At 43.5% G+C, this 15,376-nt stretch overlaps 1 protein-coding gene across 1 annotated transcript in view; it reads right to left on the bottom strand.

The window, feature by feature from the left end:
• Positions 1 to 13,997, bottom strand: part of kcnq3 (potassium voltage-gated channel, KQT-like subfamily, member 3) — a 213,704-nt gene extending 199,707 nt beyond the window's left edge. Inside the window, exon 1 of the mRNA XM_072441893.1 lies at positions 13,803 to 13,997. The gene's annotated coding sequence lies outside the window, so the exon portion shown is untranslated. The remainder of the gene's footprint in view (positions 1 to 13,802) is intronic.
• Positions 13,998 to 15,376: the final 1,379 nt, after the last annotated feature.

Below are 15,376 nucleotides of genomic sequence, written 5' to 3'. Positions count from 1 at the left end.
CCCGTGGGTCGTGCTTTGTGTGTGTTTTATGGTGGACTAAACTGGCTGTTAGCCCCACAGCCCGGAGCTAAACGCAGCTATTCGGAGCTAAGTTGTAAGCTAAACTTTGCTATGTTATCGGGTTATTTTTTGGCGTGGGTTGGCCTGTGGGTTGTGTGGGTCGTGCTTTGTGTGTGTTTTATGGTGGACTAAACCGGCTGTTAGCCCCACAGCCTGGAGCTAAACACAGCTATTCGGAGCTAAGTTGTAAGCTAAACTTTGCTATGTTATCAGGTTATTTTTCGGCGTGGGAAGAGAAAAAAACTGCAACTCCTGATACCACTTCTGGTCACGTGGCTTACGTGCGTTGAACGTCACGCACGCACTGCGTCACTCGAACCAATCACGCGCTTGCCTGGCCATTATCAGCTTCCTGTGTGTCTCTCTGTGCACGGTGTTGGGAGAGACAACAGGACGGCTGAACTAGGTAAGCTTTGCGACTAAAACACCCGCTTTTAATCACTTTAATGTGCGCCGGTTTTAAACTCGAGTGTATGTTTATGTTTTGGTGTGCTGTTCTGCAAGTGTTTTGCTTTTACGAGCCGTGTTATCTCAAGTGAGCTAGCTAGCCCTGCTAGCCGAGGGCAGATGTCCCAATATCTCCGCGTTTTGCATCTTAAATACACCGTTAACGTCACAATGTGATCTGTGAAGCGTGTTATTCCCATATTACTGTTAACCCTAATCCTTTTTTTCCCCTTTTCAGAATTGGCAAAGACACCCTGACTGACATGACCTGTCTCTACGTGAAGTCTGCTAAGGAGCGTGATAAGTGTAAAACATTATTTTGGTGATTTTCATGTTTTAATGACTAGAGTATAATTAACCATAAGCAACATCTGTTTTTCAGGTGAGCCTGCAGTTTGTACATCAAGCTTCAGATCACTGTGGAAACAGCTTCTCCAACACATCAGAAGCTGCAGGCCACGCACAGGTCTCTACAACAGAATCTAATGTGCTGTCTTTCGGACCCTCACCGCCAGCAAGCAAAGACATCAGGATGCATTACAGCTTTGACTTTGCACAGCAGGTACTAATAATAGTGCAAATGCAGAATAGCAATTATAGAGACATATACGTCTTAATCAAATGTCATATGTGTTAATCTAATCTCCTTTCTCTCTCTCTCTCTCTGTCTACTACAGATACACTTTCCGTCCAACCCTCCGCAGCCAGGGCCAAGCTTCACTACACAATGGACATCCACTTCCTCATTGCTGGCCACACCAAATTCTCCCCTGATTGCGGCTTTGGACTTCAAGCGAGCATACATGAAGACCAGGGTTGACATTTTGGAAGACATCGCTGAGGTTAGTTTATATTATTTGACTACTGTAATGTGTAAACATTAGCCTGGCAAAACTTCAGTGCTGCTCTCTGCTTAAGATATTTTTTTTCTGTTCTCATTTTTTTACATTGTCGCCCTTGTCATCAGGTAGTGGAAAACAGCTCTCCTGAGTCTCACCTCAATATCCCACAGTTTGTTGGAACGGCGGATAGCAAAGTGTTTGTCAAGAACTTCGACTGGCAGAAGCATCTGAGTCCCTTCTTCAGACGGCTTCCAAAGATCAAGAGTTATCAGCACTTCAGGTATATATATTGAAACTCTCACATTGTGTTAATTAAAAAAAAAATAGTTAATGAGTGTTTTATGTGAAATAGTTAGCCATTTCTTAAATGTCCTGTTATTTGTTTACAGCTTTGATGCCAAGAGCCGAGAGTCACAGCACAGAAGAGTGCACAGACGAAGAAGAGAATGAGGATGTGATCTCTGATGTAATTGGACTCTGGTGGTGTACATATCATATCTATTATCTCATATCTCATATATTCAAAGCCATGGACCCGTTGCAGTTCGTATACCTGGCCCTGGCATCTGTTTATAAGAGTTCTTCTATTAAGAGTGTTTTTTAAACTTCCTATAAGTTATCTGTCCTTTCCCCCTGTATCTACTGCGTTGTAACATTAAAGGCTATCTTATCTTATCTTTTGTTGTTTGTGTTGAATCATTCAGTGCGCCATTGTTGGTGCACTGAATCACCTGTGAATTATGTTTATCGACAAATGCAATGAACCCTATTCTGATTCTGATTCTTTGATTCTATTCAGGGCCTTTTGTAATCCAAGTATTTCCATTTTAATATAGTAACTTCTAATTCTGATTCAAGTCCAGTTACCATCAATAACAACACTCCTCTTGAGTCTTCAGTGACAGCTGTAGGGGGAAGGTGGTGTCAGTGTGACAGGGGGGAGGGCTTATCTCAATGAGATGCAAATGAGCCCCCCTGTGACTCTGGGCTCACTCCGGTGAGAAACTCTGAGCCCCGTTTTCTCAGTGAATGGGTTTGAGAGTTGTATACATTCAAATGACCACAACTTACTCAAATATTATCAGATCTACATGAGTGATACATCATTGGAAAGCTTTGAATTCACACTTTCAGAATCTGTACTGTATCTGTAATAACTCAAAATGTCTTCGGGTAGACATGTAACTGGTTTAGCCACGGTCAGTCACATATAGGAAGTTTAAAAAAACACTCTTAATAGAAGAACTCTTATAAACAAAAACTCTTATAAACAAAACCTCCTATAGACAAAACCTCTCATTTCCTAATAAGGAATGGAGGGGAAAAATAAATAAAGATAAAAATAAAATAAAAAACAACTAGTGTAAGACAAGATAATACTAATAATAATGGTAAAATAAACACTCTATTTTCATCAGTTATATGTACATGTTATATGCACATGCACATGTTATATACACATGCATGTGTTATATGTTATGCACATGAATGGGACACTATTGCATGCTAGTACGACAGTAATTGCACATGAATATGACAGTATTGCACATGGTTAAGTCAGTATTGCACGTGTTCAGGGCTAGCAGTGTTTGTTGTTATACAGACTGACAGCAGCAGGAAGGAAAGACATGCGAAACCTCTCCTTCACACAGCGAGGGTGGATCAGTCTCTCATTGAAGCTGCTCTCCAGAGCGGACAGAGTGTCCTGCAGGGGGTGACACTCATGGTCCAGCATAGATGTGAATTTAGTCAGGACCCTTCTGTCCCCCACCTCCTGCACCGAGTCCAGAGCGCAGCCCAGGACCGAGCTGGACTTCTTGATGACTTCCAGAAGCTTCCAGCTGTCCAGCTGTCCAGCTTCTTCCTCTCCCTCTCTGTGATGCTGATGCTCCAGCAGGCCACACCGCACAGGAGGGCTGATGCCACCACAGAGTCGTAGAAGGTCTTCAGGAGTGGCCCTGTCACCCCAAAAGACCTGAGTCTCCTCAGGAGGTAGAGCCGACTCTGGCTCTTCCTGTATAGTGCGTCTGTGTTGTGAGTCCAGTCCAGTTTGTGGTTCAGATGAACACCCAGGTACTTATATGAGTCCACTCTCTCAATGTCCCTTCCCTGGATGTTCACTGGTGAGGGGGCAGTGGGGTGGCGTCTGCGGAAGTCCACCACCATCTCCTTTGTCTTTCCCACGTTGATGAGGAGGTAGTTCCGCTGACACCAGTCCACAAAGTCCTTCGCCAGTCCCCTGTACTCCGCATCATCGTCGTCCGTGATGAGTCCGATGATGGCGGAGTCGTCAGAGAACTTCTGCAGGACACAGCTGTCCGTCTCATGTCTGAAGTCTGCAGTGTAGAGGGTGAAGAGAAAGGGTGCGAGGACAGTGCCCTGGGGCACCCCACACTGCAGGTCCGAGTGTCAGACACACAGTTCCGGGCTCTCACAAACTGGGGTCGGTCTGTGAGGTAGTCCAGGATCCACTCTGCCAGGTCGTACCCCACACCAGCCGTCTCCAGCTTGTCCCTCAGGAGCAGCGGCTGGATGGTGTTGAAGGCGCTGGAGAGATCAAAGAACAGGATCCTCACAGAGCTGCCAGGTTTCTCCAGGTGAGAGAGAGAGGTGGGGGACAGAAGGGTCCTGGCTAAATTCACCTCTATACTGGACCATGAGTCTCACCCCCTGCAGGACACTATGTCCGCTCTGGAGAGCAGCTTCAGTGAGAGACTGATCCACCCTTGCTGTGTGAAGGAAAGGTTTCGCAGGTCTTTCCTCCCTGTCAGACTGTATAACAAACACTGCTAGCCCTGAACACGGGCAATACTGATTTAACCATGTGCAATACTGTCATATTCATGTGCAATACTGAATAAACCATGTGCAATACCGTCATATTCATGTGCAATTATTCTCAGACTCGCAAGCAATTAAGGCCATATTCATGTGCATACAACTGATGTAAATAAGAGTGTTCTATTGTTTTAGTTTGTTTACTTACTTACTATTAGCATTACCTGGTCTTGTGCTAGCTATTTTTACTTTATTTTGTTTTATTTTTTTCTATTATTATTATTTTGTTATTATCTTATTTTTATTTTTATCTTTTTATTTTATTTATCTTTTTATTTTTTTAATATTATAAGATAGTAGAGGAGTTTTGTTAATAAGAGTTTTTTGTTTTGTTCATAAGAGTTTTCTTCTATTAAGAGTGTTCTTCTATTAAGAGTGTGTTTTTGAAACTTCCTGTTATCTGTCCTTTCCTCCTGTATCTACTGCGTTGTAACAACGAAATTTTCCCTCGTGTGGACATTAAAGGATTATCTTATCTTATCCAAACAAAAACTCCTACAGACAGATGCAATGCATTCTGGGAACAGTAGTCTACCGCTATAAGGAATGCATGGATTTCATGTCTAAGTTCATAGAACCTGGTCAAAACTCTGCCTTTGGACAACCAGCGCACTTCAGTGTGGAACAGTAAGTGCGTGTGTTCTGCTCCCATTTCAGTGCACAGTTGATCAAACAGTCGGTTGTTAAGTGCGCTGGCCTTGATGAAGTTTCCAACGCGAATAACTTTGCTCAGTGTTTTGTCGAGGGCGGGGGGCCTTGCATGCCAATGCCTGGCAGTGTATGAAACAATGATTCCATGTAATATTCTTACCTGCTCCCTCGTTAATTTCCTGCCTGTCATATTTGCAGCCCCATCGCTCGTTACGCCTTCACAATTGCCCCAGTCAAGTCTACACTTAACTACAAAGTCATTCAAGACACAAAATATCTGTTCACCTGTGGTTCCAGTAGGAATATTAAAGCAACACAAGTCCTCCACAAATTAATTTCCCCACACATATCTGACATAAACCAGCAAGGTGGCGCAATCTGTCAGTCAGTGCTCTCATCAAGCATCAAACGTCCTGCTGTCTTTAGTCGGGTTACAAGCTGCTCTTCCAAGGTTGGCTGCAATGTTGTGTATGCTTTGGGAGACAGTGTTGTTGCTCATGGGGATTGCATTTTAATTTGTCAGCAGACTTCTCATCAATGACAGCGCTAACCATGTCAATTGCGGCAGGCAAATTTAATTTTTCAGCAATAGTGCAGGGTGCGAAATAGACGGTGGCCCGGGGCCCGTAAGCCCTCAAATCGCCGGCGGGCCCGGGGTTTGAATTAGGAGGGGGCCCGCCGTGCCCCTGTATCGAAATTCCTCGAAAAAAATCAAGATTTAACAAGTAATTTGGCAATATTTGGGGCATTTTCTTCGCTTAAGTTTCGTTTTGACAGACATGCTATTTCGCAGTATTCTCGCTTCTCATTGGCCGAGCGGTGTCCGTGATCTGATTTTGATGAAAGCGGGCATCTGATTGGCCGCTGCGTTAGGTGTCAATCTACTCAGTCCGCAATTCAGTCTTTTTAAAGTTGTTTGCAACAAAAGCTGTATGTCAATGTGGAGGTATCCAAGGGCCCCCCTTTGGAGTTGTTGGCATCGGGGCAATGTATGTTAGTAGTTTATTTTGTAGGCTGTGATTTTATATATTCCACAAGATCTCCTTGAGTCAAATGCTGTATACAGTATTTATTTTGTATCTAAGAAACATAATTATATTTAATTAAACAGTATTGATCATGATTTCTTGTTTATAGGAATTCAGTATTTGTGCTCTTCCTTCATATCAAATAAAAGATAAAAGTACTTTAAATGGTTTTACATGCTAATAACAAGGTTTTATTACCATGTAAAACAATTTGTAAGTTGTTGACATTGTAAAACAACACATTTATCTTGTTCTTATGACGCTGTGATGCCGCGCGCCCTTGTGGTACCCTGAAATTTTTTTAGGGGGCTCCCCTGGCCCCTAACTTTGAAAATCTATTTCTCAGCCTGTAGTGTATGGCTGTTTCTCAATGGCCACACGGTAAGCAACCATGTAAGAGGCAAGTTGGGCTTTGTCATTTAATGTGACATTTCCGAAGAACGTTTGTAAATGTTTTAATCTCCTGTGCCTTTCTTTGAAATAAAACAGTTTGTCCACAAAATCGGGATGTCGTGTTTCTAAATGTCTCTAGAGTTTAGTTAGCTTCAGACTCTTGTTTGCCAGTTTTTGGCTGCAGATGACACACATTGGCCTTGCATCATGGCTAGGACCAGCACAATTGACATAGCCACCATTCAAAAAGTAGCCATTTGTACAGCATTGCCATTACCGCTATTTTTATTTTATTTGCAGGAGGCTCCGATCCCTGCGCAACATCAGCGTTAATGCTAGCCTCATTTTCACATACAGCTGTATTTTCAATGCTAACACTCATGGCAGCTTTGTCGCCACCTGCAGGACAATAACTTGTTTGAAGTTTTCCAGTCAGGGTTCAGAGCCCACCACAGCACGGAAACTGCACTAGTTAAAGTCACAAATGATTTGTTATTAGCCGCTGACGATGGACGGGTCTCAATCCTGGTTCTGTTGGACCTCAGCGCAGCGTTTGACACCATTGACCACAACATTCTACTGCAGAGGTTAGAATGTGATGTAGGTGTCAGAGGAACAGCCCTCAGCTGGTTTAAATCCTATTCATCTGATAGGTACCAATTTGTTAATGCAAACTAGAGCTCCTCACCTTGCTCTAAAGTAATTTACGGTGTGCCACAGTACTCGGTCCAATTCTGTTTACTCTTTATATGCTGCCATTAGGCAACATTATCAGAAAGCATGGCATTAACTTCCACTGCTATGCAGATGACACTCAGCTGTATTTATCAATGAAACCTGATCAGAGCGATCAAGTAGACAGACTTAGTGCTTGTGTGAAGGATATAAAAACCAGGATGACACTTAACTACCTGCTTCTTAACCCTGAAAAAACCGAGGTCATTGTACTTGGCCCTAAGCGTCTACGAGACGCTCTATCTGAGCAGATAGTCACACTGGACAATGTTAGTGTAGCCTCTAGTTCTACTGTAAGAAATCTTGGAGTCTTATTTGACCAGGAGCTCTCATTCAAAGTTCACATAAATCAAGCTTGTAAAACAGGCTATTTCCATTTGCGCAACATTGCCAAAATCAGAAGAATCCTGCCTAAAAGTGATGCCGAAAAACTTATCCATGCATTTGTAACGACTAGATTAGACTACTGTAACTCCCGTGTCCTAAAAGCTCCATAAAAAGCTTTCAACTGGTTCAAAATGCAGCAGCAAGATTACTAACAGAAACAAAAAGAAGAGAGCACATTACGCCAGTGCTGAAGTCTCTTCACTGGCTCCCCGTCGAGTTTAGAATCAAATTTAAAATTCTACTCCTGACCTACAAAGCCATAAATGACATGGCCCCATCCTACCTCAAAGATGCTATAGAACCATATCATCCAAACAGAGCTCTTGCCGGCCTTCTGGTGGTCCCAAGAGTCTCTAAAAGTACTGTAGGAGGTAGAGCGTTTAGCTACCAAGCGCCTGTGTTATGGAATCAGCTCCCAAAGAGTTTTTTTTTGTAGTTTTTCCTGGCCGAGAAGGAGAGTCTAAGGACAGAGGACCCTGGGACATCGTCCCTCGCCACCACAGACATTGTCTGACTCCATCGCCACCACAGACATTGTTGATTCGGCCCTCAGAGGCGACTGTTGTTGTGATTTTGGGCCTTACAAAAATAAATTGATTTCATTTGAGCTTCATAGCTGATTGGCTCCTGACTTCCCTCGATTTCCTGAAGTGCACTAACCTTTGATGATTTATCATAACTTCCCTTCTTTTTGGACAACCAGACAAGCATTTCTGAACTTATTTAAACCTGGCTACAGGTACACTCGGGCAGGCAGATATGATTCGCTGATTCACTTGTACCCTCATGTGTCAGAATCTATATTGCAGACCCACAGACACAGATCGTGACAATACGACCCCAAAAAAGTCTCATGCGACCCAGCTGAGGTTTCTGACCCAGTCTTTGGGAAAGACTGATGTGCAGAACCAAGAGGTTTAGCTCCACATGCACGTTCATGCACAAGACAATCTGATCTGAATTTTTTCTTATGGAAAAAAATAAAATGAAAGGCTTGCATTGGATTTTTACACTGTTTCTATTATCCTTGTAAGTACACCTTCTTCATTTTACAACTTATAAAAACAGTTTTTAAAAAATGCTTAAAGATGAGCTGGCCTCGTCGGCCTTTAGTATCCAAGTCTTAATATATTCAGATACTCTGCTTAAAAAAATAAACTATTATTTTAAAGAATTACGCTCTTTTGTTGCGTCCGTGTTTTTGCCTTCCCATAACCCGAAAATGTGTCGTCACACCGTGACACTGTCTAGCCAACACTGAAGATATTTACACTAAAGTGGACAAAATACAACTAAATCCTGGTCAAGTGAGCAGATTTCAGCAGATAATGAACAGCATATGTTGAAGAACAAGTCCTTCAGCTGCTGCCTCATATATTTGAGCCTGAGCCTCGTCAGACCATGAAAATGGAGCGGATGAGAATGACTATGAGGAGACGAGAATGTGCTGCTGCTCACCGATGCCACGGCCATGGATCCAGGGCTCTGGATCCACGGGGAGAGCCCTGGATCCACTGCCGTGCTCCTCCCCCGGAGGACCGCTCTCTCCGGGGGAGGAGCGCGGCGGCCGTGTATCCAGGGCTCTCTCCGGAGTAGGACGCGCGGCGGCCGTGGATCCAGAGAGAGCCCTGGATGCACGGCCGCTGCCCTCGTGGGGGAAGACGCACGGGGATCTACGGCCGCCGCGCGTCCGTCCGAGCCCCGGAGGATTGCGGGGGGCGTGGATCCAAGGCTCTCTACGGGAGAGGAGCGCGGCGGCCGCGGATCCAGGGCTCTCCCCATGGATCCAGAGCCCTGGAGGAGAACGGCCGCCGCGGCTATACCACACACCGGTCCATTCAACTTCCTGGTATATTTATTACAACCAGTGATATGCATGAAGTTAGCACTCTCCCCATGAACAACATCACGCACATGGCGTCAGTCAGACAGCGCATACGGCGACTACGAAAAGCACAGACAACTGAAAATATCTTGCAACTTACTATTGTTGCATATCCAAGTCGATACTTCGCAAGGTTTTGTAAACTCTCTGTGAAATGTCGGTAACACAGCACTGGACCAGACTTGCCACATATCACTGCAGGGATTCGTGCTCTACTCTTCCGTTTGGGCTCCTCAAAGAGCCTGTTTCCCTCTTCAGAGCAGCGCAGTGCTACACATCTCCGTGTTATTGCAAGATCCGTCGTGTAAAATGTAAAAAATTCCGCTCTGTTTAGCACATTTCAAACGAGAACAATGAGGGTGCGCTACGGCGTGTTCACGGTGTGACGAGACTGATTTTGCAACCGCTCTTACAGCATTCGGTTTCCAAGGCGGTTGCTATGGCGTTTTCTCGGGTTTGGCCGTATGAACTAGTCAAATGTTTTTGTCATTGGTCAAAACTAACCATCCAGACTTTGTTGTGAACAAATGAAAGCTATATTCCACTTATCAAAAAACGTTGCTGCCCAGCCCATCTTTAATAGCAGAGAAAAATGTGTGCTAACGAGGCTAATGTTTTTAGCATAATGTACTTTCTGCTGCTCAGCTGTACAGATTCGGTGGTACATTACAGGTGTATTAGTCTCTTTAATCCTCTAAATAATGAGTCTATTTTGGACAGCCTCTGTTCTGATGATTGGAGTCCATTCATATAGCAATAAGTAGAGATGGGTGTGCTTGTTTTGCCCTACTGTAGGGTGGTCACTGGTCAAGACTTGTTTACTTAGACTAATATAGCTGTTTTTGTACCAAGCCTAGTTGCGCTTACTAGTTTAGTATATTTAATCAATCTTTTGATTTTGTATTTTGTTCATATTAATCCATTCATCCGTAAAGGGCGTGGCAAGCTTGTTAACAAAACTTGCATATCTCTGGCATGCAATATCCTATTTTCAGGCATGAAAATACGTTTTGTGCAAATGCTGAGCAGAAAAGCACTGATCTACAATATATATAGCTATATTTTAGGGGCGCTCCAGCACCTCCTTGAAAATTTAAATTAAGTCCATGGACATAGACAAATCAAATTTGGCACAAACATCCTTCATGCCATTCCGAACAAAAAAAGTCAATGGTGCACCTCTATCTGCAACCTGACTCCCTCAGATGGACAGGCCGACACGAGAAAGACAGTGAAGCTGGTTCAACTCAGGAGGAGAACCAGTTCTTCCAAGCAGATGAAGAACCGTATATGGAGTAGAGTTTGAATGGGATGAAAAAATTGACTTTGTCATAAACAATTGAAATTTGGCACACTTATTCTCCACATCATACGAAACATAAAAGCCAAAGGTGACTTAACTCTACCTTGACCCGTGCGGTCGTGAAAATGTTGAATGAAATAGCATAAAGTTGGTACTGTTTGTGGGGGATGGGTGATGTAGGCGCCAGGATTAGATGTGTTTTTCACGGTGGATGGCGAGGGCCTTTATCGCCATATGCGGCTTTAATTCGTTTTAATTTATATTTGGTAACGCCCAAAATCACAGCTACATAAGCAGGCTTCCAAGCTGCAGCATCTTCTCAAACCCTCTTCCGTGCTAAACTTTTTTGAATTATGTATGCATGGCACCATTTTGTATGCCAACTTGTGCCACTCCAATCGTTTGAGCCACACTGGTCTGACCATGCTACTCTGAAACGAGTTTGGACTAGCCATGCTAGTCCAAATCTACAATAGCATGTTAATCCCACCACACTAACAATGCTACTTCGACCACGCTAACCATGCTACTTCGACCACGCTAACCATGCTACTTCGACCCACACAAACCATGCCATTCCGACCCACACAAGCCATGCTCATCCGATCCATGCTAAGCCACTCCAGCATTGCTGCTCCAATCCATGCAGCCACGTTGCTCCGATCCACGCCAGCCCCGCTTGCTCCAATCCCCATCAGCAACGCTTGCTCCAATTCACGCCAGTGATGCTTGCTCTGATCCACACAAGCCACGCTTGCTCTGATTCATGCTTGCTACGCTCCCTTCGATCCACGCTTGCTAAGGGATCATCTCAAAATAGGTTGAAGCTTTTTTAGTCCCCCTCAAAAGACTACAAAACAAAAATGTCCAGCATCACATAAAATATTACGCATTGATAAAACGATAGTAGCTTGATAGACCTTGCTCACCTCTAGTCCCTGAACATCCTTTTGTATGTTTATCACTAGAAGTTATGAACTCTCCAAATAATGTCACCTGTCGCAGCATGTTTGTTTACTCAATCCACATGGTACACGGGCCCTACGACCATCCCATTCAATTGAGATGACCATATTGAGATAGTCTCAAGAGGATGCTCTAGTGAGAAACTAATGTTTCTTGTCAAAACTTGTAATTGTCAATAACCTGAGTGACAGAAGCAGTACAACGTGCTTTCGTCTCGGTGAGAATCTCACGTCTTCTGTGATTGGCCGAAACCTCATGCGGGGTTTGTGTTGGTCCTTCTTCTGGGTAGTGCGTAGGCACGTTACTAGAGCGAAATCTCTTGATTGTTTTCCGCACCAACCCTGTTGGCGATGGAGACGCCCGCCGCGCGCCCGCCCCGCTTCCTGCGCTGGCCACGGCGGTGCTCCCCGCACCTGCCGTGCTCCCTGCACCCGCCCGCACCTGCCTTGCTCCCCGCACGCACCCGCCAAGTCATGAGTGCAATACTGTCATATCCATGCGATATGCTGTCATATTCATGTGCAATACTCTGACATAATGTCAATCATATTGGTGCAATATTCCCTGTCTATAAAACTGTTGTAAATAAGAGTGTTACTTATTATTTTCTTATTTTATTATTATTATTTTTTTTAACGAGAGTTCTCTTTTCTCTTTTGTAAGAGCTCCTCTATTAAAGGTTGAATGGACGATTTTTTTGGCCCAAATCTGAGTCTTATTTCCTCGTGGCGTGGACTGCCACGTATCAATCATAAAAACGCACCTACCGCTCACCTGCAGCCGCGTGCGGCTCGTCCCCACGTTTCCGCGCGTCTAAGCGCATTGATCGATCATAATATAGTTCCCTCAGTGTACGGGACAAAATGAAGACGGAGAAAGACTGTTCGAGCTGAGTCAGAAGAAGACGGAAATCTACGGGAGACGAGAGATGCGATGCGATCCGTCGCGCTAATAAATCAGTCCGCACGGGAGAGTGCGCATGCAAACTTCTGCCTGCATTCTCAAATCGCCGAGTGTTTTTGAAAAAAATCTGCTATAAGTTATCTGCTCTCTTTATTTCTGTACCTACTTGTGTGTTGTAACACTGCAAATTCCCCACTGTGTGGACTAATAAAGGCTTATCTTATCTTATATCTTATCTTAACTTTAAGATCAAGTGACTTACTTACATTATAGTGTTATTATTTGGTTGTTTTATATGCTAGATAGTAAAGTGAGGGGTAAATCTTCACCTTAACCATACCCACGATTTTCATAGAAAAAAACTTTCAAGATACCTAATTCTAAAATATGGTTAACATTTTTGTTCCACTTTGAATGCATAAAAATATCATTCTAGTGTAAAATGTATTTACTTGCCAGTTTGATGACAATATGGTGAATTGTTGTGTAGTGTAGTAGTCTACTGCAGGTTAAGTAACCAGGCCAGCCAGATGAATTCTTGCAATATTTATTTCAATAACTGTTGAGAATGTATGTAGACGGGCTTGTGCTGTTAGGTTTGAGCCCGGCTGCAAAGTGGCAGACCATACATTAAACATGGGTACACCGTGGCAGAGCAGTTAGAGCTCATGCCAGGAGATCAAGGCTCCGGTCTGTACCCTGCCTAAGCCCCAAAGTCACTGGGATCCCGTCACCCCGACCCCTAACGAGAACAAAGTATAGAAATGAACAAAAAATAAATAAAGAAGAAGAAGAATAACTAAACATATTTTGTGTCTGAGGTCTGATTTTGTTTTTTTGTGCTCAAATTAAACATTCTCATCTCTCTCTGAAAGGTGGGTAGATCTACGAAAAGATCAACCCGCCTCATTGGACATCGGTTTTAGGCCCTGGACAGAACCAGACCAACCTCGTTTCAATAAAGGACCAACCCACCAAAACCAACACACAAAACCCTGCAATCTCAAAATGTGGTTAGTCATTTTCAACGAGCACCAGAAAATCAGTCTTACATCAGCATTTTATACCCAGGTGACTAACGTTAGTACTATCTACACCTGCACTTAACTCGAGAGTGAGTGAAATCTAAACCCGGACTTTTAAGGTAAACAGGAGAAAAACGTACGCAAATGCAGACTGTTATTGCGCAGTGCCATAGCTCCGATTCTTTGGCATTTTCACGAAACAAAAAATGATAATCTACACAATCAAATCATGATCTTGTAACATCTACTGATGACTCCACCGTGTGCTTCCCCAGACGCGCAAACAAGAGTAGACAAAGGAGGACGCGAGCGAACCGGAGCTAGTCGTACGCCACCTACCAGCAACAGCAGCAGCAGCGGCAGTCTCGTCTCCCGAGCATCGTGCGCAGCTCCGGTGCTCACAACTGCCACCATCTACGCCCTGAGATCCGTGGAGGGGAAGCGAGGACAGTGTCAGGGGCGGTGGCGGTGAGGAGAGGAGAGGAGGACGAACGAACTGAGAAGCGTGGATGCGAGGAGAAGGCTAACTGAAGCGATAGTGAGTGGGGAGATGCGTAAAGGCGACGTACATTGACAGGTTGGAGCGTGCGTGCGTAGTGGGTCTTAAGCCCAGCCCTCGATATGCACTGTCATGCATTGGCGTGGACTGGACGAGCGGCACAGAAGCGGCACAGAAGCGGGCAACTATCGGTCAGGGACAAGGACACATCCCTCTATTCATAATCAGTTGGCCAATTACTTTTATTCATCCCCTATGAGAAATTCTTTAATTATATGTACACTGTATATACACGCACGAGCAGGGCTTTCTAAATCCAAGCCGCGAGCCAGCATTAGCACTGACTAATGACAGCGGTGAAGTTAGTTTCACGTTGGACGTTGGATATTCGCCTCCGCAACTAGAGCTGGAGCTTCCTCTGAGTGTGCCCCGCCTGCAGTAGCTCGACGCGGGAAGCTGCGCGCTGAAATGCCGCTTGGTGCGCCAGTTAGGGACCGTCTCTAAAGTACCGTTTGTTATCTTAAAAAATATCAAACATTTATTAAAAAAAAAAAAAAAAAAAAAAAAACAACATTGAGCATGAATCCAAGTTGCTAATCCTAGATGCCATAGTCCTTTTGGGCTAAAAAATTTACCCTTTGTAGATTTTTAAAGAATATTTTTTGTCAAAAAACAAGGATTATTTTCAATAGCTCCTAAATCAGCAAACCTAGATAGTAAATGCTAAGTGATTATAGTAGTTTGAGTCTCAAGGTATCACGCACACCTTTTACTTTTTCAAATTAACCCTTCGTAGATTTTTAAGGAATATTTTTCGTCAAAAATCAAGGATTATTTTCAATAGCTCCTAAATTGGGTAACCTAGAAAGTCAACCCCAAGTTATTATAGTACATTGAGTCTCCAGGTATCATGCACACCTTTTACTTTTTCAATTTAACCCTTTGTAGATTTTTAAGGAATATTTTTCGTCAGAAAATCAAGGATTCTTTTCAATAGCTCCTAAGTTAGCAAACCTAGATAGTAAATGCTAAGTGATTATAGTAGTTTGAGTCTCCAGATATCACGCACACCTTTTACTTTTTCAAATTAACCCTTTGTAGATTTTTAAGGAATATTTTTCGTCAAAAATCAAGGATCATTTTCAATAGCTCCTAAATCGAGTAACCTAGGAAGTCACCCCCAAGTTATTATAGTAGATTGAGTCTCCAGGTATCATGCAAACCTTTTACTTTTTCAACCCTTTGTAGATTTTTGAGGATTTTTTTTCGTCAAAAAACTATATATTGTATACAGGTCCTACTTGCCCAGCAAATAGGGTTTGAATAGCTCTTGTAATTTTTTCAGAACTCACAAACAACTATTCATGGGCTGAAAAGGCTTTTGGAGCAATAAAACAGTAAAAACTGCTATAAC

The sequence above is a fragment of the Eucyclogobius newberryi genome, unplaced genomic scaffold, assembly GCF_026437365.1.
Source record: "Eucyclogobius newberryi isolate DKJ021-1_F unplaced genomic scaffold, fEucNew1.0.hap1 SCAF_12, whole genome shotgun sequence".
Classification (NCBI taxonomy): domain Eukaryota; kingdom Metazoa; phylum Chordata; class Actinopteri; order Gobiiformes; family Gobiidae; genus Eucyclogobius; species Eucyclogobius newberryi.
This window is presented reverse-complemented; position numbering and strand designations above follow the sequence as displayed.